At 41.6% G+C, this 24,799-nt stretch overlaps 1 protein-coding gene across 1 annotated transcript in view; it reads right to left on the bottom strand.

Annotated features, from left to right (window-relative positions):
- Nucleotides 1-21,134, bottom strand: part of jade2 (jade family PHD finger 2) — a 172,526-nt gene extending 151,392 nt beyond the window's left edge. Inside the window, exon 1 of the mRNA XM_020635492.3 lies at nt 20,198-21,134. The gene's annotated coding sequence lies outside the window, so the exon portion shown is untranslated. The remainder of the gene's footprint in view (nt 1-20,197) is intronic.
- Between the last annotated feature and the right edge of the window lie 3,665 nt (nt 21,135-24,799).

Here is a 24,799-nt window from a genome sequence, read left to right on the forward strand (position 1 = left end):
GCTTTATGAGATGTTTGAAGTATTTACAACAACTGGGTATTTTATGGCTGACATCACATGGGCTTAACCAAACACCAAGGACAAATACATAAGACCTTTTGAGAAACCAGTTGACTTAATGAGCATAGAAAGGCTAGCTTGTGCCAGAGATATTTATTCAGGTGTCTCCTACATTATAAGGTAAGTCCCACACATACCTGGGGCAACAGCTGTGGAGGATTATTTTTCATGATCAGTTTAAGCAGGGCTCAACGCATCAATGTTCTGATCTTGCATTATCGCATTAGATATAAGATATTCCTACACCACTTGAAATGTTTAGATCAGGTTTATAAACTGCATTTATCATGAGCTAGGAGGCTTTCAAATGTTTGAAAATGCCACAAGAACAAATCATTTCGTCTGTAAATCAGACAATCCAGCTATGCTATAGTCCCAACGGTTCTACTTGTCTCTCCTTCACCCTCATCCATAATCTAGCTATGTGAAGTCAATTACCCAGAACTTCCGCCAGATACCTGTGCATTGCGTGTCCGCTGAGATGCAGCGCAGCCGAGCCAGTAGAAGCACACACACCTATCAGCTCTGCTGTCTTAATTGAGCGGGGACGGCCTGAACAAGCATCTGGTGGAATTTGGGCTGTAGGAGCAGCGCTTTCAGAAACTTCAACACTTCCACCTGATAAGAGTTTGAGAGAAAAGGAAACTTTTCCAATCATTATAGATGACAAAATATCTGTAGATTATGTTTCTGTCCATTGACCAATCTCACAAACCATTGGCTATCGTCTGATGATTTAAGCCTCTGGGGCCATACACATGGCGTCTTTAATCATTGTTCGATGATACCCAATAGGTTTATAGATGCATTCCACCTCTTTCGCTCTCCACACGCATTGGTTTCCTACATACAAACAATGCCTGCTCAAACATGATTGGTCGATAAAACAAAACTAGAGGCTTCAAGTCACTGAGGCGCAGCAGCTGGGTTTACTAATTGGCGTGTAAGGTTACCTTGTTGGATGAATGAAAGTTCAATTCAAATAGCATTGTTGCACGTGCCAATCATTTATTGTACGTCCATTGGCTGCACATGATTTCCACTGTTCCACACCAAACACCCGCTTGTAACTCTTGCATGCAACTGCCTGGCGGTCAAAAATCTGTTTTCACTTCTGGGTGGACCACCTGACCGGTAACAGAGGTTCCTACCTTATATAGATAAACGTCAATCCCCCTGTGAGATCCTTTACACAAACACCACATGTTATTTTGATAATGTGCTTCTACAGGACCTTTTACTATATTTTTGGTAGGTCTGCATGCTTACAGGTGAAGAGTCAGCTGGTTACTCAATGTACATCACACAGTCTGGGTAAACACACATCTGTTAACAATATGAATGTATGAACTGCATACTGTATTTGCCACTTCAATCAAAGTAAAGCTCTCGTAGCAGCTGTGCAAGGTTTATATCTGTGAACTTTTAATGACGCCCACAGCACACAAACACAAAAAAACGAATCTAATCCCAGGTGTGTGCAAATGCGCAATGAGATGACAGAATAGATGCCTCGAAAAAAAACGAAGTTAACAGGGATAAAGCAAAGGTAAAGAAACGTCAAAGCAGGAAAAACACAGGTGTAAACAATAACATTCATGATGGATGAATTTCAAAAGTCTCAAGACACTAATTAAATCAGCATACAAGAAAACACACACATGCAGACATCTCACAGATACACACATCAGAAGTGTATGAAGTCTCTTGAATCTTAACTTCACACACTATTTGTGTATTTGTTATAAACAAGTTAGGACTAAAAGGTAGAAGAAATTACAGGTAAGTGCAACATTCACGGTTTCTTTTGTGTTCAGCAAGGCCCCGAGTCATCTGCTGCAATTTGAAACAATACAATCTATTTTTTATTCACAGCAGCCATCTTTTTTATGCCAGTTATTTCTACAAGACGTTTTCACTTCAAAAAAGGTTGTTGATACTTTGGTTTGGAATAAACTTGACTTCAAACTTCAAACTGACATGTCAGTGAGGTGTTGCCAGTCGTTAACATCTGGTGTGCTGAATATGCTAACTCAGCGATGCTTGGCTAAATCAGATATGGAGAACTTTATTTCAGTGTTTCACCATAAAAATGTTCATTTCTTAACAGCAGTAGGAAAATAATGATTTAGACTTTAATTCAACATCTGTCACAGTTTTTACAAGTTTGCTGTTTTCAGTTAAGGCTGTTATGACAAAAATATGATTTAAGCGCTTGATTATACTGTATGGCCTCTCAGAGGGGAAAACTCCCACCGCCACTTTTCTGGCTGTATTGACCATAACTGGAAACCATCATCAGCCACTCAAACAAAAGTTTGCAGCTGAAGGTTGTTTAGTCTAACGGCCAGATTCACAACAAAACAATGACTCAGATGTCTTATTTTAGTGTGCAATTCAGAAACAATAAACAGTTACTGTTTGTTTTTTGATAATTGAAAATAACTTTTGGATGATTTATGCTTAGCACTAGGAAACAAGCTCATCGATTTACTGGAAAACTGATCAGCACTGGCTCCACATGAAATCTATAATAGAATTTGAACTATCTTTCTTTTGATATTTGCTGATATTTTCACTGCCATGCATGCATTTCCCTGTCTGTGTTAACTTATTCATCTTTCATCACACTTTTTCAGCCCATCTTTTCATTGTGGCATCCTACCAATGAGTCTGGTTCTACTTGAGGTTTCTGTCTGTGAAAAGATGATTTGTCTTGCCTCTCTTTCCAAGTGCTTACTCATGGTGGCTTCATGTTGTGTCTCTCCAATAGTGTATTAAGAGAATAGTCTAAAGCTGCTCTTTTTGTAACGTTGATTGAGATTACTTTTTGTAACCATTGGGGCTATATCATTTCAAACTGATTGACTGACTGATTTATTGTTGACAAAGTATTTCCAGGGTGTGTTTCCCATGAAGCTGTTAAGGGGCTTACACCAGTGATTCTAAGCCTACAGGGCTGTCTTTTTAACCTCTTGTTCTGGTTGCGCTTCATTATTTATCAATGTGAATGTAAGGGACGAACTGCTGGCCTGAAAAGTAAAAGAACTGGCAGTAACTGGAAATGTCACTGTATGTTTTTAGAGCTGCCCTTCCTCCCTTTTGGAACCATCCCCTTCTGGAGGCAAACTAACGTCTCACAAACTGCTCCAAGTTCATTTCTATCCATCCCTTTGTCTCGCTAATTCTTCTACAGGTGGAGACCTGATTTCCTTCTTCTTCCTCCCCCTCTCTCTTTCATCTTTAGCTCCCTTGTCTATTCTACCTCTCTCTGTGTCCCTTTTTTCCATGCAATCTGCAGTACAGACAACCCTGTCTCAATCAGTCCAGTGAACCAGAGCCCAAAGCTCAGATTGAGATATTACTTGTTTTCTCTGGAGAGATTGAGTGGGTCGGGGAGGGGGGGAAAAAAAAGAGAATACGGAAAAGATTCTCAAATGTACAACTTTATCTCAATCAGGCGAGTGAACCAGACTCTCTGACTGCACTGACTTACACCCTGAACACTGAAGCAAGAGAAGAGAAAGAGAGAGAGAGAGAGAGAGTCTGACTGCTGTCTAGCCAAACAGTTATATCAGATGCAACTGGAATTGAATGGTGTGCTATTATCTGTAAAGCTACAACTCAAATGCATACCGTCACATCGTTTATCGTGTTTACAATTTAACTCTTGATGTTGTTTCTAGCCAAAACCACTGTCTGGTGTATCTATTATACTGTAAAACACTTCCAAGTTTGTCTTTCCTTAAACAATCCTCTGTACTAAAAAGGGAGTAATGTCTTTAACATTTCCAGCAGCAGCTCGCTTCAATCAAGAAGCTGTCATATCAGGAAAAATAGGCTACAAGCAGATGTCCAGAGTAAAATACAATAGACCATGGCTGTTTGGGTTTATTTGTATTTAAGGCTATTACGACCTAATCGGGCCAATAGTAGCCTAATTCATTAAATTAAATCCAGCTATGCAATGGCAATGCTATGTCTGCTTCAAATACAATGTGGACAGATTAGAATTTGACAGCCACGTGTTGGGAATAAGACATCAGGAGTTTTCTTATGTCATTACAAGATCTGAGTTTCATTCAATGTAGTCTCCTTTAATGTGACTTGTCCATCGTTAAATTCTTGTAAATCCCAATCTCACTATGGTAGAATGCCCGACCTTCTGGCCTATACACTTTTAAAAGAAAGTGTCTGCTGTATGCAAAGTCATTGCTGTAAATAAAAGCTATATATCTATTGCTTTACACACAAGATTCAATGATCCTCTTTCCACTGCCGCTCATCAATACTGTAACAAATCCAAAATCCCCAGGTTGGTCCGAGCAGACTAAATCTCGGGACTTTGTGGCACACAGGGCTAGTAGAGTTCATTAGCCAGACACCTGACATGTTGATGATACAGAGCACAGTGGTAGGGCCAAGTTTTTCCTCTTAAACCAGGAAAACAGAACACTCAAACATAGGACAAATACCGGTATAACTGAAAATGCCAGATCTCACTCTCAGGCTGAAGGTAAAGTAGAAAGGTTGGGACTGGCTGTCATCAACCACTGAAGTCTACCAATATAACATTAAAGATCAATAGATTTAGAGAATATGCAGCTGGAACAGCAATCAAATCAAAAAGTGTTGGACCTAAAGACACAATAGGTGTAAACTTTGAATGTATAACAGTCCAGCTTGTTGTTAGTTTTTATACTTCCTTGGTGTTTGTTGCACCACACTGTCCCAGCACTGTGGAAACCTGCACTGTGTCAGAGAGCTGAGGAACAACAATAGCCGGAGGCAACCAGCTGTCAAACTCAATGAACCCCTGTTGAACAGGTTATAGAACACTATCAAGTAGAAAGAAATGCAACCATATTATGAAATAATGTGGTTTTTGGTTTGGCTGAACTTATCTGACTACATAAAAAAATATGTCTCCTGGCTACATGAGTAGAGAGCTGAAGTTTGGAGAGAGAGCAGAGAGGAGGGACGAGATATAGAGAACGATGTCGGGTTGTGAAGACAAGGATCATGCATCAAAGGGAAAAAAAAGAAGAAAGATATCCCAAAAGATGCAGGTAGACAGAAATATGAATGATAGAGTGGAAAGAACTCCACACGGTGAGTCGATGTAATGGCAAGAAAGACAGTCTGAGAAAGACAGCATGAAGCACACACACACACACACACACACACACACACAAAGACACTCTTATCATATCCACATCAACAAAATAACATTTTCAATAAACACATCTACAATATATATAAATGACCACCTATTGAAAACTGAAGGATGAACACTGAGAACATGAACCACCTTAACCTTTAAGCTGCCTACATGCTGCTCTAATCACCGTGCTGTATTAAGCAGAGCTAGCCTTGCTAATGAGCTCATTAATTTAAATAATAAGGTAATGGTGTGAATAAAAAAAAAAAAATCCTGGTTAATATGCAGATTTAACAGAGGAGACCCGCACTGCAAGTATACAATCTGTCCAAAGTCATGTGTTGAGTTGTGTGAACATACATTCAGACAGACGCCACCACGAGGGCACAATGTCCTGCCTAATGTCATTATGGGGGCAAGGTATTAACATGAGAGAAGCAAGCATGCACAATTTGTACATTAGCGAACATACAAATACACATTAATATACATTACACACACACAGAGACACTTCAACAGTTGGCATGCACTCTGCTGTCCTGTGGCAAAGCTGCATTACATTTAAGAGCTATGTGACGGAGTATGGCCTCCTTTTCATGCAGAGCTCACATCAGCCAGGGGGGCTAATGAAGAGCACGCACGGTGAACACACAAACACAATGGACTCGCATGTACAAACAACACAGAGGAAAAGGCAAGCTGCATGGCTAATAAACGACCCATTAGAATGTGGTGTAATTGATTCAAAAGTAATCATCCGCACAACGGTTACAAGTAAACATCAGCCCGGAATAATATTAAGTCAAGTGTAATGAAACCAGCCTGTTTACTCCAGATTTAACCATGTTAGTTAGTTTAGTGTAATCTAGTCAGGTCTAAATACTTCAGCCGATTAGACTCTTATTCTGAAAAACCACACAGGTCTTATTGATTTGTGTACACAGCTCGGTAAAGCTTTGCTGAGCATTACATTTCACAAAACCATATTCACTAATAACTAAAAATAAATGGAAGGAGAAACAAAACAAATGCTGCTCTTACTCAAAGCCCGATATTGGCTGGTAGCAGTATTCCGTTGCTGCTGCAGATTGTAAGTGCTAAAGTGTGACACCAATGTTCCTGTGTGGCCTGTGTTTGGACTTCAACGTGATAACAACAGCAGCAGGACCCATACTGACTGTATAGTATAGTCATCATTCATAAATAATGATTCTTCCTTTTTTTGACAGTTGAATTTATAATTTGTCTTCTGAATACATTGAATTGCACTATTTTCAATAAGAAAGGAAAGCTACTAGAGGCAGAGTATTGAAGGAGATGTAGGTCACCTAAACCAAATATTGTCCTGCTTTGAGGGAGTCTTTAGAACAATGTCAGAAAATTCTGAAGGCTGCCCATCAATTTGAAAAGGTTTACAAATCTGGCACTCGTGTTGCAAGAAAATCCTGCACAAATTTACAATAATGTTGGCGCTGTAGCTTTATGACATACAGCAAACATTTGCATGGTTGTATACAGGACAGACAGGCTGGAGAAGATGCATCATTCTGGATCACTTAAGCACAAGCTCGCTCTAGAAGACCAGGAAACTCACAGACCAATTGCAGAACTTTAAACTCATTCCATATGACGCTTCTTAGCCTATTATAACTCTGAATCTGCTGCTTGAATGTATCAGTGATGGATGAATAATGATGATGATATAATCAAAATCCATGAAGCAGTTGACTGAGGAAAAGTTGAAAAAAAAAAACATCATAAAACACAAATAACAGTAACCTAAAATGTAAACCTGACTCACAGGTTTGGTTTCATACAGCCCCCTTCAACTCCCATTTGAACGCTCTCATTTTCTGTGCATAGCTTAGTGTCAGCCCAAAACACTTTCAATAAGACAAACAGCGAGAAGGTTGACAAAGCATGCTGGGAAAGTCAAGTCGCCTGGGGAGCTAATTAATTGGCTGACTATGACACTGCCGGGAGCACAGAGTCTGACTAAGCGCTTAAAGGGGACCACTCTCTGAAATGTGAAACAGACCGGGCCTGAGAAAACAAACGTATGTAGACTCTGAAACTGCAGGTGGGAGGGAAAACGCTTGTGTCAGCTATTTAACCAGAACACAGGCTCTTAAACACAAACTTATGTCAGTAAAAAGAGGGTGAGCCTGAGCACAGAAACCCAGTTTGGATGTTGGAGGAGAGTCAGGTGAGAGTACTTTTCAAGGAGTAGAAATGTAGACTTGATGCCTGTTCCAGGGTGTGCTCACACTCGCAGCATGTTTAGCAGCTCATTCACACTCTGGAGCTTTTCTTCTCCTTTTTTTTCCCCTCATTTGGGCGATGAACAATACAAGTAACGCAGAGGAAACCTGCACCTGAAAATCTCACAGTGTACTCAAAATTACCTTTTACATGTGCACGGTATTCTCCTGTATATAAATGTATGAGGTTTTTTTTTAAGTCTTTTCGTTTTGGCAGTTTTTCCACAGGTTAGCAGCATAGAAGTTGGGACATGTCAAAACAGTTTTTTGAAAAGCAAAACGAGTTATTTAGCACATTGATCTCATCATCTCAGACTGTGCATGCCGATTGTTGCTGTGTGTAATGAGCATGCATCAAAAACAACAACGCTAATGGCAATTTCCCTGTTGCCTCTTGTTCGGTGAGCACTGCCCTGTCTACTTCCAACTCAAAAATGGAAAATGGAGCTACTATTGTTTGTGTTTATACAGTATGTACAATCACGCATCCCCTGGAACTTCTATTCATTGATTGATAAAGCGTCAACAGGAATATTTTCGCCATCAAGTCACATATCCTCCGCCCATCCCTCTCATTTTAAGCTGCCGAGACCCTCACCCACGCATTCATCACCTCCAGGTTAGACTACTGCAACAGTCTCCTCTACGGATCACCATCACACTCACTCAAGAAACTCCAATACATCCAGAACTCCGCTGCTCGTCTCCTCACACACTCCCGCACCAGAGACCCCATCACCCCTGTTCTTCCATGACCTCCACTGGCTCCCCATCCCCCAGCGTATCAACTTTAAAGTCATTTCATCACACTTCATCACAACCACTAACTCCCACACTCCCTCCCCCCCTTACATTACTTCTTCGCTGTACTGTCCTTGTCGTTTTTTGTTTTGTTTTATTGTTTTTGTCAAAGCGTCTTTGAGTTATCAGAAAAGCGCTATATAAAACCAATGTATTATTATTATTATTATTATTATGTGTTTTTTTTTCTTTTTTGGATCCAATAAGGATGGAGATATCTTTAACAGGGTTGTGGTAAAACAAGCAGGACAGAATCCTTCTTGAATAGGAACCGGTTTGGATGGGGCGTAAATGGGATATAACATAAATAAGTCCTCTGACAAAACCACTTGTGTCCCTGGATAGCAGATAAAAGTCTTGAAAATGGCTCAAATTCATCACAACTAGCCACTTAGAATAAACCTAAATTGTAAACAAACCCTCACTATTCGCTACTGATAATCCAATCTGCACTGCTGTTAGCACTGTTCCAAAAAAAGACTATCATTGGATCCAAACATTGTGTTGACAAGTGTCCAGGCCGCATGTATGAGCACTTTTGATCCCAAGATACAGAAGAGTTTGAAACATCTATCACTTATCAAAGCTATATAAATGCAGCCGATGTAAATTCATCTGTGTCAGGATGAAGCAGTCAGATTCCACTCTTCCAGATGATAATGATGAATTAAGTGTCATGAAAAAAAAAACCTCTTTTGGTTTTAAAACGTCTTGACAGCAGCATGTGGTCTACCTCAGGCAGGAATACATGTTTTGAAAGTGTGTCACTTAAGTCAGATCAGACCTGTCAATCAAACAGTATGACTGGGACAGAGAGATCTTTTATAGTCTAAGATTGTTCTGTTTCTGCTGTCTTCTTCTTCTTGTTAAGTTATGTCAGTTTCGTGATGCTTTCTTTGTACTATTCTTGCTCCTTTTTGAAAAAGTCACTGAGAGACCCAGTAGCACAGTTGTCAGTGATTCTCCTTTTCACAGGTTTATACGTTTTTAATTAATCCAGTCAGGCTTTGATCCACATAATGCCTGAGTACAAAACATACATTTGATGAACACAGACGTCAGAAATGCAACAAAAATGCACCAAACTCAGATATTAGAAGCTGAAAAGTTAGAGAATTTGTTTGACAAATTTGTATGTATTAAGTTGCCAGTTTACTGACTGAGTTATACAAAAGCTCATTGTTTTTTACACTTTAACTGGTAGTAGATTCAGCCATGGCCAATTCATCAATCAGCTCAGGAAACTAGTAAAACAGAGAACAGTTAAATCAAACAAACTTGTCAAAAGTTGTTCAAGTTGACAAACTTGTCTCATTTGAAAGAAGAAAAAAAAACAGGATGCTTGCTGGACTTTCTGTCTGTCTGTTGTCTTTCTTCAAGCTTCCCAATCCATCCGACTGGCCGCCTCCCATTTGTCACCCTGTCCGTCCTTCTGTCTGCCTGTAAGCTTGCCATCTGTCTTTCTGTCTGTCTGACTGCTTGACTCTTTGCCTCTCTGCCCGGATGCCCATTTGCCTGCCATCTGTTTGTCTGTCTGCAAGTATGTCAGCCCTCTGCTTGTCTGCCTGTCTGTCTGTCTGTCTGTCTGCGCTCTCCCTGTGGATGACTGTGCATTTACTTCAGGAAAAACAGTGTTTTGGTTCTTGTCTTTTTCAGCACTTTGCAGCACTTAAGGTCAGCTCACTACAACTGCTGCCATGATGGTGATCTATTATTAAGAGAGTGTAGCTGCACTGACCCAGCAGGTAACACACACTTATACACACACAGCGCTCTCTCGGGATGAGTAGGCAGTCTGGCTGTCAAGACATTAAGTGACTGGTGGAACATCTGGACACACCCACACAAACACACAAACACACACACACACACACACACACAGACACACACACACAGGGATAGAGATGAAGATACACATATGGGTTTTATCTATGATGCACATAAAGTGTTTAAAAGGAATATCAGTCCAGCAGAAAAAGAAGGTTTTCTGCTGCCACATTTCAAGCAGACGAACAGGAACACAGTAGAATTACACAAGCATCAGCGAGCACAATCTGCAAAAGCAGAGCTGTTTGCCAATCAACACACACACAAACACACAAACTAGCCAGTGCTCAGAGCTCCTTGAGGAGCCAGAGGTCAGTCAGTTTGATAAAGAATCCTTGCATATAAATTGCTTCATAACAAGCCATCTCTCTGAGGCAAAGCTGCATCTGTGTGTGTGTGTGTCTGTGTGTGTGTGTGTGTGTGTGTGTGCGTGTATGTATGTATGTTTGTATGTGTGTGTGTGTGTGTGTGTGTGTGTGTGTGTGTGTGTGTGTGTGTGTGTGTGTGTGTGTGTGTGTGTGTCCAAGGAAAAAATTTGTAGATCAGTGCATTGTGAGTTTACTTCTGTTGTTTGTGCGCACATGTTTTTGTGTGTGTGTGTGTGTGTGTGTGTGTGTGTGTGTGTGTGTGTGTGTGTGTGTGTGTCTCTCTATCAGTGAGTTGATGTAAAAGGGTAAAACCTGCTTGCCTGGGGAACAAAAAGCCTTTAAAAGTATTTAAATCTTTATCATCTTTCTAACCAGGGAAATAGAGCACTTCTTTCTTTTTTTCCTGTCTTGCTTTCTTCCCATCAATTTCAGGGCGCTTGTAGCCAAGTGTTTTTTTTTCCACGCACCCCATGTACAGAGGCTGTAGTCCTCAAAGTGGACGGCCCGGGTTCAAATCCAACCTGTGGCTCCTCTCCCGCATGTCATTCCCCACTCTCTCTCTCTTTCTCTCTCTCTCTCTCTCCATGATTTCCAACTCTATCCACATAAATCTTAACACACATAATAAATTCCACACATTCAATGTAACCCTTCCACCTTTGTTTTCTATATTCTAAAAGATGTTCTTTTTCCACTGCTGCCAACTACATCGTCCAGCAATTAAATGTTGCAGACAAAGCTGGCTCTCTCACCTGCTAGCCCATTACTTTACTTTCTAGCTTCCTGAATATTTCCTCTTCTTGGAAAAAAAAGAAGATATACAGGATGAGATGGGACTGACTGGAGTGTGCCTGTGCTCTTCTTTGCATGTGTGCATGACTGTGTGGGTTGAGAAACACTTTTCTGTGCAGTGCCAAAGCTTTGTGTAAAAGTAAGACAGCAACACAGCAAGAAGGCATGCAGGGAAAACCGCAACAGTGAGACATACACACGTCCAAGACTATTTTTACTCTCTTTTCTTTCCGACTCCTACCCAACACTTCAACCACACACACACACACACACACACACACACACACACACACACACACACACACACACACACACACACTTATTCTAGATGGCGTCACTAGAGAGAAGGTTGGCAAAAAAAGAGGTGCACATCGACAGGTTTGAAAGGTACAGAGAGAAAAAGCACAAAAGAAAGGAATCACAAAGATTTATAAAGTGAAGGTGAGAAGCAGTGAGAGAAAGAGAACAAAGAGAGAGAGAGAGAGAGAGAGAGAGAGAGAAAAAGATGGATGAAAGAGAGAGACAGAGGGAGATGGGAATATAGGGCAACCTTTATGAATGAGCTGAAATAATTCAAATGTCAGGGTGTATGTGTGGGTGATCTTGGAATTTGCATTCACCAATGTGTGATGTCGGACATCAAGAAATTACCTTAACATCAAACACATGACCACACGTGCAAACACACACACACACACACACACACAGAGATGTATTTGCTCACCAAGGACTAAAAGAAAGGGAAAAAAAACAGTTGACAGATCACACACATCAAACGCCGTCATCAAGGCCACGCAAACAGGTGAGCAAGAAAGAAGAGACAGAAACCTACTCACACTGCAGCATGAGAGGTAGAAACACACATTCACATAAACACCTCTCCATACACACGTGTGTGTGTATGTGCTCTGTATTATGCATAAAATAAACAGAAATCCACTCGTCAACATCCTGTCATTTCAAGAAGAAAACATTTATCTGGTGTCTGGATGGAGCGCTGCTGTTTAGGGACATGTTTTTGTATTCAGTTCTCTTATTTAGACGAGTCACTTTAAGTGTGTCACGATGATTCCCCATCAGTGGTTTACCTGACACTAAAATGTCAATTATCTCTGCAACACTTGAATTGGGTATATGTTACCTTTATAGAGAAACAGGAAGCAAGTACAACATGTACTTAATCAGGTTGTGTTTTTTATATTTCACATTAAAGATATTTTTGTTTTTTTCCATATTGCGCCGATGGCCTAGTGGTTAGTTTGCTTGACTCAAGTACAGAGGCTGTAGTCCTCAAAGCGGGCAGCCCGGGTCCAAATCTGACCTGTGGCTTCTTTCACACATCTTTCTCCCCAGTGTCTGACTCTATCCACGGTCCTGTCCCTCCAATAAAGGCAGAAAGATTCTTAAATAAATTGATATATTAAAAAAAAAGATTCACGAAAGATGAACATGAATGGCTTCTCCGACTTTTAATAGACTGCTAAAATATTAAATAGTAAGCAAAACACGCAATGCATGTTAAAGTTTGGCTTTTCCTTGTTTAATGGTGCATCTTGTTTCCAGCCATGTGTGATGTCATGATAACCTGCATCATTCCACATTCACAGAGTTAAAATAAGTTAATAATAATGGTAAAAAATCACAAGATCCATCATCTGTTTCACCTCAAAGACCTTCACACCGAAAGCGTAATCAACAATAAATGAAAGATGATTTTGAATCGAATCGTAACCCCCCCCCCCCCGAATCAAAATCAAATTGTGAGATACTCAAAGACTCACACCTCTAGCGCTTCACTTCTCAGCAAGCAACTTGAATCTGAGAGTTTACCCACATACACACCAACATCTTCTGACTGGAAGGCTCAGAGCCACTTAAGAGCAGTCATGAGTCACTCGCTGATATCACCATCACCATTCCCATCAGCCCTCTCCCCTGTGCCCCCTCCACCCCTCCTTCCCCGCTGATCACTCTGTGGGGATCAGCTGGATGGAGGAAAGCTTCTTCTTTATGTCCAATAAAGAAGGTTATTGTTTGGGTTTTTTTTTGGTACTGCTATCAGGGGAGTAAGGCTAACTGGATGTGAATTCAAACAGAAACAAAGAATGAACGGTTTTTGGTAGCTGTAGCGTGATTTAAATTAAGACTTATGGCGCTATTAAAACATTTAAAAAGCTTAAATGGAAAATTAAGGATGTTTAAGATTTTTTTTTTTACACACAAAAAAATCAGAAATGGACGCCATAGGTGGCAGGCCCCCAATAGCCAGTAAGGGACAGTCAACCGTAGCTACCTGCCTGCCATCGCTTAAGAACCGCAGCACAACACCAGGGAAGCCAGGATGGCTGGATTGAGAAAGGAAGCACTGAGTAGAGGAAGCTCTCAGTCCCCTAACTACCACTTCTGATTTCTAACAGTTTCTCTTTTTGTTACCTGAAAAAGTAGCAGAGAGAATCACTCCCATGATTCCCCGCCAACCCTCGACGTCATCTTTTGTTAATTTTTTTGATTGAGAGCCCCCTGGTGGCGGAATTTACATACTGTGCCTTTAAGCGATATCAGGAAAAAATTTGGAGATAATTACAAGTGATGAAACAAAGTATCAGGCAAGTGAAGAAGTTGAGGGAATAAATTGATGTCAGGAGGAAGTATATATGAAAACTATCTCTCCGAAGACATACTCATACTGTAATATATGGTACACAATATGTACACACATGTGCACAACAACCAAAGAGGTGTCGGGCCAAACAAACGAGCCACAGAAATCAAATAGATTTCCTTTATCACCTTGCTGGCTCCAGCCACCAGAACATTAACACACTATTTATTGATGCTGCCACTGCTCCTGCTGCTGCCGCTGCATCATGGGAGCAGGAACGAGAGAGCGAAAAACAGGAGAGAGGGAAAGAATTAATGAATAAAAAAGGGGGAAAAAAAACAGGGAGCGAAGAGGCTGAGGTCCAAATAATTTTCTTGCTAAGCCTTGCGCTCTGTCTCCTGAAATCTGCTGACAAACAATGCAGGAGGTGAGTCTGAGCCAGTCAGGCTGGGGCTCTGCCAACGAGCCAGGAGGAGGGAGAGCAAAAGGGGAGGACAGGTGGGAGGAGAGAGGGACGGGGAGAGACGGAAACAGAGAGAGGGATGGAGGATTGATGCATCGCTCCTGTCTCCACTGCCATCAGGAGCTCATTAGCTCCTGGAAAGGAGGAAAGTAAGGGATGAAAAAGGACAGAAAGATGGAAGATGAGCCCTCTGCCCTTTTCCTCCGGCGACCCTTACAAACATCTCCCTGTTTACTTACCTGCACCTCCCCTCCTCCACCCCTCCTGTCGACTTTCATTCTATACTCTCTGCGTCTCCTCCTCTGCTCTACCTTCTGTCCCTGCTAGTTTCACCTTACCTGTCCTCTCATTTATCACCTTCACCTCTTCTCTCTATCCCTCTCTACATATTTAACCCCCGCTTTAACCATTTTCATACTCTTTCCTTTCGTCGCTTTATATGCATCAACCTTTACTTTCTTACTATCTGAAGAGAAACTTTGTCCTTATGGTGCCAAAACTCAGTAAAGTAAAAAAAAAAAAACAATCCAATTCCCCTGAAATCTCTGCTCTCATGCCTTCTTTAATTCATGTTGATGTATTTCATGGTTAAAGTTAAGAGCAAATATAATCCTGCAGGATTGCACTGTTAAACATTTCCATCTCAGAGCACCGGGTGTTCAAACAGCAGAGGAGGGCCTGACATACTGTTTCAGTCTGTTGTTTACTCACCCACTCTCTCCCCACAAACATAAATGCACCAACTCCTGAAACTCTTCCCATCAGGAGCTCAGGCAGCATCTGTCAGAGCCTGTCCATCACTCTGCATCCACAGAGATGGAGTAGGTAGACTTGGGGGGGGGTTACAGTCAGATATATGAAGATAAAAGTAGAAAGTATCTTATGGAGTAAATGTTTCTGGAACATAACTAACTTTTTCCTGAAGGAAACTTGACATTATCATTTCAATGACAGTATTCTTCCAATGTGTAGGTATTGTTGGACGTTAAAAGCAGGACAAAATGCATGGTGCAGTGGTCAGTGTTGACCACTTTTTCAGTTAGAAGTAATGGGAACCGGGGGCGCTGATGGCACAGTGCCCCATGCATGGAGGCTGTAGTCCTCCAAGCTGGCGGCCCGGGTTCAAATCCAACCTGTGGCTCCTTTCCAGCATGTCATTCCCCACTCTCTCTCTCTCTCTCCCTAATTTCCAACTCCATCCACTGTCCTATCTCTCCAATAAAGGCACAAAAAGCCAACAGCACCTGACTGATGCAAAACAAACCTTTGCACCACAAAGAACGGTGATAGCAGAATAATGCTAGACACAGCGTGTGGCAGGGCAGCTGACACCAGTCTGTTACCTGCTCTGACACTCTTCTCCAGTAATGAAGCAGTGAAGTACTGTAGACGTCAACCATTCTGAAGCAGACTTTATTCAGTTTCTGCTGCTGGACTTAGTGGTGTGCTGGGATTTACAATTGATTATGAGCAGGGCATGCAGCATTATTTAGGTGGTGAGTGAGCTTGAGTATTAGGAAAGCATTCAAATCAGTCTCAAGTGAACTGAAAGTTTGTGTTCAACCCCGCAATTCCATTTAACAGGAATTATAAAAAGAGAACAACGAAACCCTCAGAATGGAGAAGCACCAGAAAAACAATAAAACTATGATCACAAGCGACCTACAAGGACATAGATATCATCTCAGCCACTTTATAACACGTACAGAGGTAGTCACACATTAACAGTGGTTTATGTTTCAGTAACGAGAGAAATTGAGAATACATGAAATAAGAATAAAAAACGGAAAACATAAGCTTAGTGGGATATACTCGCAAATGATATCACTGTCAGCGCCGCAGTAACAACATAAGATTCACCATGAACTACGACAGAAACTGGATCATTAATTTTTTGTGAAAAACCATCTGCTGCAACAGAGCAGTTGTTGCTCTTATTCAGTCAGCGAGGGTCACATTTAGCAGGAAAAAGACTCGCGAGGCACATTCCAGTTAATCCAGCAAAAACCTTTGTGAGAAAATATGTGCACCTCTTCCTGCCTCACACATGATGTGTGCAGGTGTGCAGACTCTGCAATTATCCCTTACTAACAAGGCAGAGGCACAGCAGCACTGGGGACAAAAAAATGTCAGAACTGAAGCACTCTCTCTCCCCATGAAGTCTGACGTCACCTCCTGCCCATTGAACAGCAGGTTAGCAAGTGTACACACACACACACACACACACACACACACACACACACACACACACACACACACACACACACACACACACACACACACTGAAGAACTTACTAATGAGGCTGGGCCACAGCAGGGTCATCGACTGAGAACAAACACTGACAAAAGGCACATGGGCTAATGCATACAAACATGCCTGCAGCCTTCAATCCAACACATGTTAGGTTTCATGTTGCAGAACTTGTCAGACATGCACATGAGGAATCCAAAACAATACCAAAGACTCACAACAAAACATTGACGCACAGCTGAGACATAGAGCAATATGTTAGTGATGATATTAATCAGCCAAGATTTGACTTTACAGTGCTGCCAAAAAAAAAACTCCCAATATGAATTTATTCTGAAAACTTGGACAGATGTTCAAGAATATTTATACTTTTCATGAATTAACTGCACTAAGTCCAGAAAAAAACAATGAGTGCTCTTATCTTAAATATTACAGAGACTGTTTAAAACAAATTCAGTTCTGATTACATAAAAGGATGAAGTATTATAACTCACTTTTTGTGTGTGTTTACATGTTCTTAATTCAGTGACAGATTGAAATTTGATCTAATAAAGCATAAATCTGTTTTTTGATAAGAGTTTGCGAGAACAAAACTGGACATCTTCAAACAGATGTTCCAAAACCCAACAGGAAATATGAACTGTGTTTATTACATTGTAAGACTAGCCGTAGTGGGTTACAATTACACTGTGGATAAACTGAACCATCAAAGGCTTGATATTTTGGATATTTTGGATATTTTTCAGGGTAAAATGACATAAACCCTTCATTAATTTTCTTAATTGCTAAACATGTTTCAAACATTCAGCTTTATTTACATGTTGTTTGGGTCGACATGGACATGTTGCGCTAAAATTAGATTCTTTTTCGCATCTTTGATGATTTAAATATTACAAATGATATTAAGAAAATGGTTTAATGATTAATCAATAAGTAATCATAAGGTGCAGACCTACATGTGGACCTCAGGGACAAAAGCCCTAAAACCATAACATATTCATTTGGGATACTTCATGACTAGATGAGCTTACTGTAATGTGCTTGATTATAGATATTCAGGTCCAAGACATTTTTTTTTGATACGGTAAATTAAATGTTTTTCTTGCTTTTTTTTTCTCCCTATAAGAAAATCAAAATGTCTTGGATCAGATTGAAGAAATATCAGGTTATGCTTGACACACAAGATCACAGCACATGAGCTGGTCAGGAAGTTAGTAAGCAGAGCAGAGAGCAGCAGAGAGCTGGTGACATGACAGCTAGTCAACCTGCAGGAAGCTGCACTCACAAAAACACACATTTACAGTTGGTGTGACGTCAACGCTCCATTCATGAACAACCCCCCCCCACCCCCCACCCCACCCCCCTCCTCCTCCTCCTCACTACGTAGCTGCTAATGCGATACAACACGTCACGTGGGGGTCCTTACCCCCTTTTCCAGCCAATCACAGTTCAGCGCTTAACGAAGCCGACACAAATACACTCAGACACCATGCTAAGCTACACCCCCGCCCGCACACACGTGTGTGTATGTACACATGAGGCTTAACAGGTCTGTGGCTTGGGTTACATATGACATACTGTGTGCGCACACGCACACACACACACACACACACACACACACACACACACACACACACACACACACACACACACACACACCTACTGACTGTCCTCCTTAGACCGATACTGAGACATGATGAGAGGAAAAGATGGGATGGATAAGAGGTTGGGGAGTTATAAGGCAGTACAAAATAAGGATAGAAGATGATGAAATGGAAGTATGGATGGAAGAGGAAATACATTATTGAAGCATCTTAGCTGGAAAGATGTGGTCGAAAACATGAACAGATGCAAAAAGAAAACAGCTCTCTCATCCCTGCTCACTTGCCTTGTAAACAACCACTGTATCTAGGCAAGGGAGAGGAGAGAGTGGTAGAGAGAGAAAAAGAGAGAGCGAGAGAGGGAGAGAGAATGAGTGAGTGAAAACAAGATAGCACTGCATCAGGAAAGATATGAAAATCAGAGAGGGGGGGGGGGACGGCGAGAGAGTTTTTAAGCCCCCACTCACCATGACTCATCTACAGCAGGAGGAGGGTTGTGTGCATGTGTGCGTATTCGTGTGCATCTCTGTTCGAGTTTGTTCAGAGTTTGAAGAGCATGGTACATGCATCTGTTCTTGAATATGTGTTTAGAGTGTGCATGTGGCATACAGCGCTGTTGGTGTGGGTACAAAATGATGATTAGGTGTGTGTGTATGTGTGTGATGGTTGGGGGAGAGGGCGGGTGGGGGGGGTGGGTGGGGGGGCACTGCTGTCACAACTGGGAACATTTAACAAGTCCCCAGACAATCCCAGCTTAATTGATTCAAGGCTGGAGCCAGTTCAGCTTCAATGTGCCATCGAAAAGTGTTTCGAAAAATACTGGATAAACTGCTCCATTCAACATTAATAGGGCAGAGATAATGTTCTTTAGAGCATCTCCAGGCAATCGCAAAGCGTAGGTGGCAACAACATGCCGCGGAAAATCACACCAGAGATAAATGCCCCACTTCATCCAATTCCTCCATTCCTTCCACCCTGGTCACATCGCACTGCAAGCTACTGCAGCCACACTAACTTCCTGTTTAGTTGTTGTTGTTTCCAGGTGAGGATGCAACACAGAGCTCTGATTTTCAGGAGGTAAACAACAGCCACTCCCCCCTCCCCCCCCCCCTCCTCTTCCTCCACAGCCAGCCAGAAACCAGGAGGAGGAGGAGAGGGTGAAGGAGGCAGAAGAGAGGACTTGCTCTAATTCGTTTATGTGTGTGGTTGCGTGCTCAGCCTCCCTAAAAAAAAAATTAAAAAAAAAAAAAAAAACAGATCGAGCTGATCCCCTCTGGTTTCCTTTACCCCTCATTTACCAAGCAGTGAAGAAGCCTGCAGCTCCCCCAGAGATTACGAGCGTTTGGTGGCACCATCCAGCACGCAGACCTGCTGCTCTCATCATCACTTCTGTGTCAAGTAGCCTACATGTGTAAAAAAAAAAAAAAAAAAATGCACAACATTGTTTGCTTTTACATTCGGCTGCAAGTTTCTACTCGCATTCCTTGCTACGCCGCTGAAAATGACCCTATTTGCAGCAATTACGCGCAAAAAAAATAACCCCACTTGGACTCTCTCCAACTACCCGCTCGCGTACTTTGATTCCCACCGGGGGCGCGTTCACGTTTACATCTTGCAGCCAAGTTTAACCAGTTACATTTCATCTGTGCATGCGTGCAAGGACTGTGGCTTCAAATGTGTTATTTGTCTTTCCTTCACTGCGACACATAAAAGACGACCACTCACTCAAACACACACACACACACACTCTCACACACACACACCCCCTCCTCCCTTCCTCCACTGATCCACATGCACCGCTCAGCAAGCCGCTGACTGTGACTGACAAGCCCGCTGCAAAAGTGCGTACAGAGCCGCTGCTGCCGCTAGCCTAGCCCTGGTAGCACTTGCATCAGCAGCAGAAGCGGCAAAGTGGACTTCAGTGGTCCTACAGCCCTCCCACTTTTTAAATAGCATCGTTTTATCTGTTTGAGTACATGTTTTTGGGTTTTGTTTTGGGTTTTTTTTTACCTTGATTGCAGTCAGCTTCGGGTGCAGATACGTCCTCAAACCTGGACGGCGCGGGATTCCCAGAGATTAGGAGATCATTGGGAGCCAGGCACATGTAGTTTCACAGTGTAGGGTTTTAGCTGTGTACTAGTTCACTGTGCCCACCCGGTGCCTAGCTGTGCTGCTAAACAGCCCCGACTCTGAATCCACGTTGGGTGACAGGACGGTCCCTTCTCCTGCCTCCTTCCCCTATCGTCCTCCTCACGGTGCGTGTTGACAGCCCCTGCAAAAAAAAAAAAAAAAAAAACCCCGGAGTCCAAAAATCCCAAATAAAACCGAAACAAGAGTGGCAGCCAGGCTAAGTTGAGGCCGTTAGAAGTCAACAAAAACAAACCCGTGCTGCTGTCGTCGCTGGTCCCGCTGCTGCTCACAGTTTAGCAGGCTGCGAGGTGCGCACAAACACACCGCTCACAGGAAATCATGTCGCATTTTGCAAAAAGCAGTTCCAAACGTGGTGTCAAAATCCGCCTGTGCTCTCCTCTCCAGTAGGTCTACCAGCGGTGCGGGAGGGGGGCACGGAGAAGCGAGGGGAGGAGGAGGAGGGGTAAGAAAATAAAGAGGAAAAAAAAAGGATGCTTTATATCCAAACGATGAGTCAGAAGAAATTGCAAGCCAGTTTCGCAATGTCCCTCCTTCAAAAAGAAGACATCCAGCTCTCTCCGTCTTCACTTGCTGCTGTGCTTCCACTCCTTTAACCCGACGTGCACAGTTGGCTACTTGCACACCGGTCTGCACTAATGCACAGGCGGGTCTTCTCCTGCAGCCTCTCTCCCCGAACACCTTCAGAAAATAATAGACAACACAGTGAAAAAAACAGCTCTCCTGATCAGCTCGAAAACTCTTTTGGCGCCATATTTATGGCGTACTTTCAATTCACTGTTACCGCAAGCTGCACTTCCTACTCTGAGAAATGCAAGATCACTGCGCCTCTGAGAGGAGAGGATGGGGATTGAACTTCTCATATTAGACTGTATGTGGTTCAGGCTTACTTTAGGGGGGAGTTGACATTGCACATACGAATTAAAAACCTATTATTGCAAACAATTTTTGTTTGTTTTTTTCTAATTCAAAATCATATGCAGATTTATTTCTGGAGAGTAAAACATTAAACATAGGCATAGATAAAATGCATTTTCAGAGTACAATTTTAAGAATATTTATTTCAGCCCCTTAGGAAAATTCAATTCAATTGAATTCAAGGAGCCTAATTGTCCTGAGATAATCTGCGGATTATTTTAGCCTACTTTTTTTTAATGTTGGCCTATAAACAGTTCGGGACAAAGTGGTTTCTGAACAATTTTTACATTAAAGTATTGAGATGAAATTCAAATGTGAAAACAGTTACCAGTTTCAGAAATGCCTCTGATATCCTCTGACATTTGGTTGTACTTATCTGACACCACCCAAAAGCTCAACTTGTTTACCCCCCCCCCCCCCCCAAAAAAAAAAAAACAGTAGCTGCAATTACAGTCTAGTTAGTGAATTTATTGACACCAGGACCACAGAGCGAGGAGGAGTAGAGAGAGAGGGTCGTCTGCAGCCAGTAATACTTATGATTACGTAGGTACATACTTATTCTGCTTGCACTATGTGTTAGTGCAAAAAGATGAACTGACTTTGGGTGAAGTAACAACAGTGATCTAATTTAAGCATCCCAAATGGTAGCAAGAGCAAAAAAGGTATCAGAACAAGTCTAATGCAAAAACTATATATATATACCTTAACCATCCTATTTTCACGATTGGCTTGTTACTGGGCTAGTAACAAACTCATTTAAAACTTTAAATATGTTCTGTCTTGTACCATTTCTATCTGAACTCCTCTTTTTAAAAGCACTGATTAATTCTCTGCATCACCAACTTCTGCTGTCAAAATAATTGGCATCCTCAATTTCTGCTCAAAGTGAAAGCCTGCGTTTGCACTTACTTCTGAAAGTGATAATATCTCCCCACCAGTGATTGATTTGCTTGCACCGATCCAAAGGGAACAGTTGGAAAGTAAATTACCTTCTTTCACATTTTCTCTAAAATCTATATTTAAAGGGGAGGAGGGTGTTTGATCAATGTGTAATCCACTCCCATCCACTGTCTCTAAATCACTGTCCTCTGCCTGTTATCAAGCTGAGAGACATTTTCTTTCAATATCTTTGCTGTTTCTCACAACATCTTTCTTCCCCATGAAAACTTCTCCGTCTCATTAAGGGTGTGCAGGTTTTAGCATTGCATCTCAGCATCATAGAAACAAACTCAATTCATCCCTTTTCATTTAAAGATGTCTATTCAGTACACAGAGATGCAGAGCCAGCAGGCACACCAAAATTAAGGTCATTTGGATGAACAAATGGGACAATCCTACTTTATCAAACACACAGACCTGCACACACACACACACACACACACACACACACACACACACTCACCCAAAGCCCTGACGTGCATAGGAAAGACTGTCAGGTGCACAAATGATCATATCAGCTGTATCAGGTGTCACTCAAAGAGTAAGGAAAGCAAAGGGAGAAAGGGGGAGGAAAAGAGGGTGTGATGCTGTTTAACACAAAATGAAATGAGGCAGTGAAGGACACAGAGGAGGGAGTTCTCTGGCACACATTCAAATGCAACAGCAGCATCTCACAGTTCACCCTCGCCTCTGTCTCCCCCCACACTGGCACAGGCAGGTAGGTGGCTGTGCCCCCTAAGGAAACAGCCCATGACCCTCTCCACGGTCGGTTTTAATGTGAGCTAAGGCCATTTTTTGGTGAAATGAGATGCAAGCTGTGAGTTTTTTTTAGGATGTAGATCCACACAGATCTGGGTCAAATAGTGGTTGTGGTTTATATTTAATCTGTTGGGTGCACCAGATGGGTGGGGTTCACAGCTGAGGAGCATTTCTGACTTTCCTTAAGGTGCTTCATGCAGCACATTGTCAAATAATGACGGCTGTTGTTCTGCTGCTTAAGTGATAGTTTTACTGTTAAAACCCAAAGTACATATCGGTGTACTAACCCACTTATATAAGAAATCTGAATGCAGGAGTTTATGCCTAGGACGGTATTTATACCTAATTGTTTAAACAGTTTTGTACGTAAAAAGATCTGAAAGCTTCTTTAACCATTGCAGTGAGCCAGTTCACCTGGCCCTACAATCATGCAGCTAAATGGAATTCAGCCAATATTACTTTGTCAAAGCACAACTCCCCTTTTCCTGCTGAGAAAAGTCAAAATGAATTTCTGTGGAAAGGTTTGGACGTGTGTAGATCATGACTGTCGACATGATTATTTTACACATTCTCAACCACATGGAATGGGACATCTGCGCAGGGTTTTTGTCTTGAATTACATAAGCACTGCTTTTCCATGAACCATTGAAAAAACGACCAACTCCACGACGAGGAACTGTGTAGTTGTGCAGGTATGTGTATTATTTCTACTGTACATAACACACACTTCTATTATATATTTTGATCTTATTCTATTTAAGCTGTCAGCAGGAGCTCTGCTGTTTTTATAGTTCCTTTGTTAATTGTTCTGCACCAAAACACCAAGTCTAATCCCTTGTATGTGTTAATGTACTTGGCAATAAAAAAACGATTCTGATTCTGACCAGCACTCAAAGATACATGATTCAAATCTCAAGTGAAACAGCTATGTTTGTCAGGATGTTTTTCAAACACTATTATAATGTTCAAATACAGATAAGCCAAGTTTAAGAGTCATCAGCACAACTTTACATTACAACTACATCACTGTAGATAGAAATGATTACATGTTGAATACATGTGTGAAACGTAGAAAGCTTTGAAAATGAATTTTATTGTATTCTCAGATTTTAAATGCTTCATTCAATATAACGTTACAACCATGGAAGCTTGTTATTGAGGACACTTTATTTATCCCAGAGGGCAATTTGGTTCCTTAGTCCACACAGACCATTCATACACTGAAATGTGTTGTTGTTTTTTTATACACTGATGTAACGATTTGGTCTGTGTTGTTGTTTGTGAGTCAGATCCAAATCCAGTCTAATTCTAGAATCATCTTTGGCCAACTGCAATTCACCAAGTGTCTTTCGAAACTGTATTTACATTTTTTCATAATCCTGTTTGAAAACAAACAAATAAGCAATAAAAATAGACCTACAAACATCACCAAAAGCATGAACTCTGAGCTGGAGATAATAAAAAAAACTTACTGCATCAATCTTTGTCACATGGGAACTGTGACTCTGCTATGGTACATTTTTTTTGTATGTAGCATGCTAAAACTGAAAATACCTTCACAGAGACACATGACCTGCCAAAGCATGGCTGCTCCTTTTATTTGATTTACAGACGGCGGCTGCGGCAAATCTGTGACAAAAAGCACAAAAAGGACAAATGCAATAATTTGATTCCCTTCACGCTTAATTCCTTTACACCCCCTGGTACTTTCAAGTATCTTTTTTTGAAGTACTGAAGTCAAGTTAATAGTGTTTTCTAAAGCATTGGACAAACACGCATCTTTACTTCTATATGCCTGTTTAAGTTGCTGGTTGTATCGCTCAGGATTTGGCAAATTCCACATTAACC

Source organism: Labrus bergylta, chromosome 14, assembly GCF_963930695.1.
Source record: "Labrus bergylta chromosome 14, fLabBer1.1, whole genome shotgun sequence".
NCBI classification, from domain to species: Eukaryota; Metazoa; Chordata; class Actinopteri; order Labriformes; family Labridae; genus Labrus; species Labrus bergylta.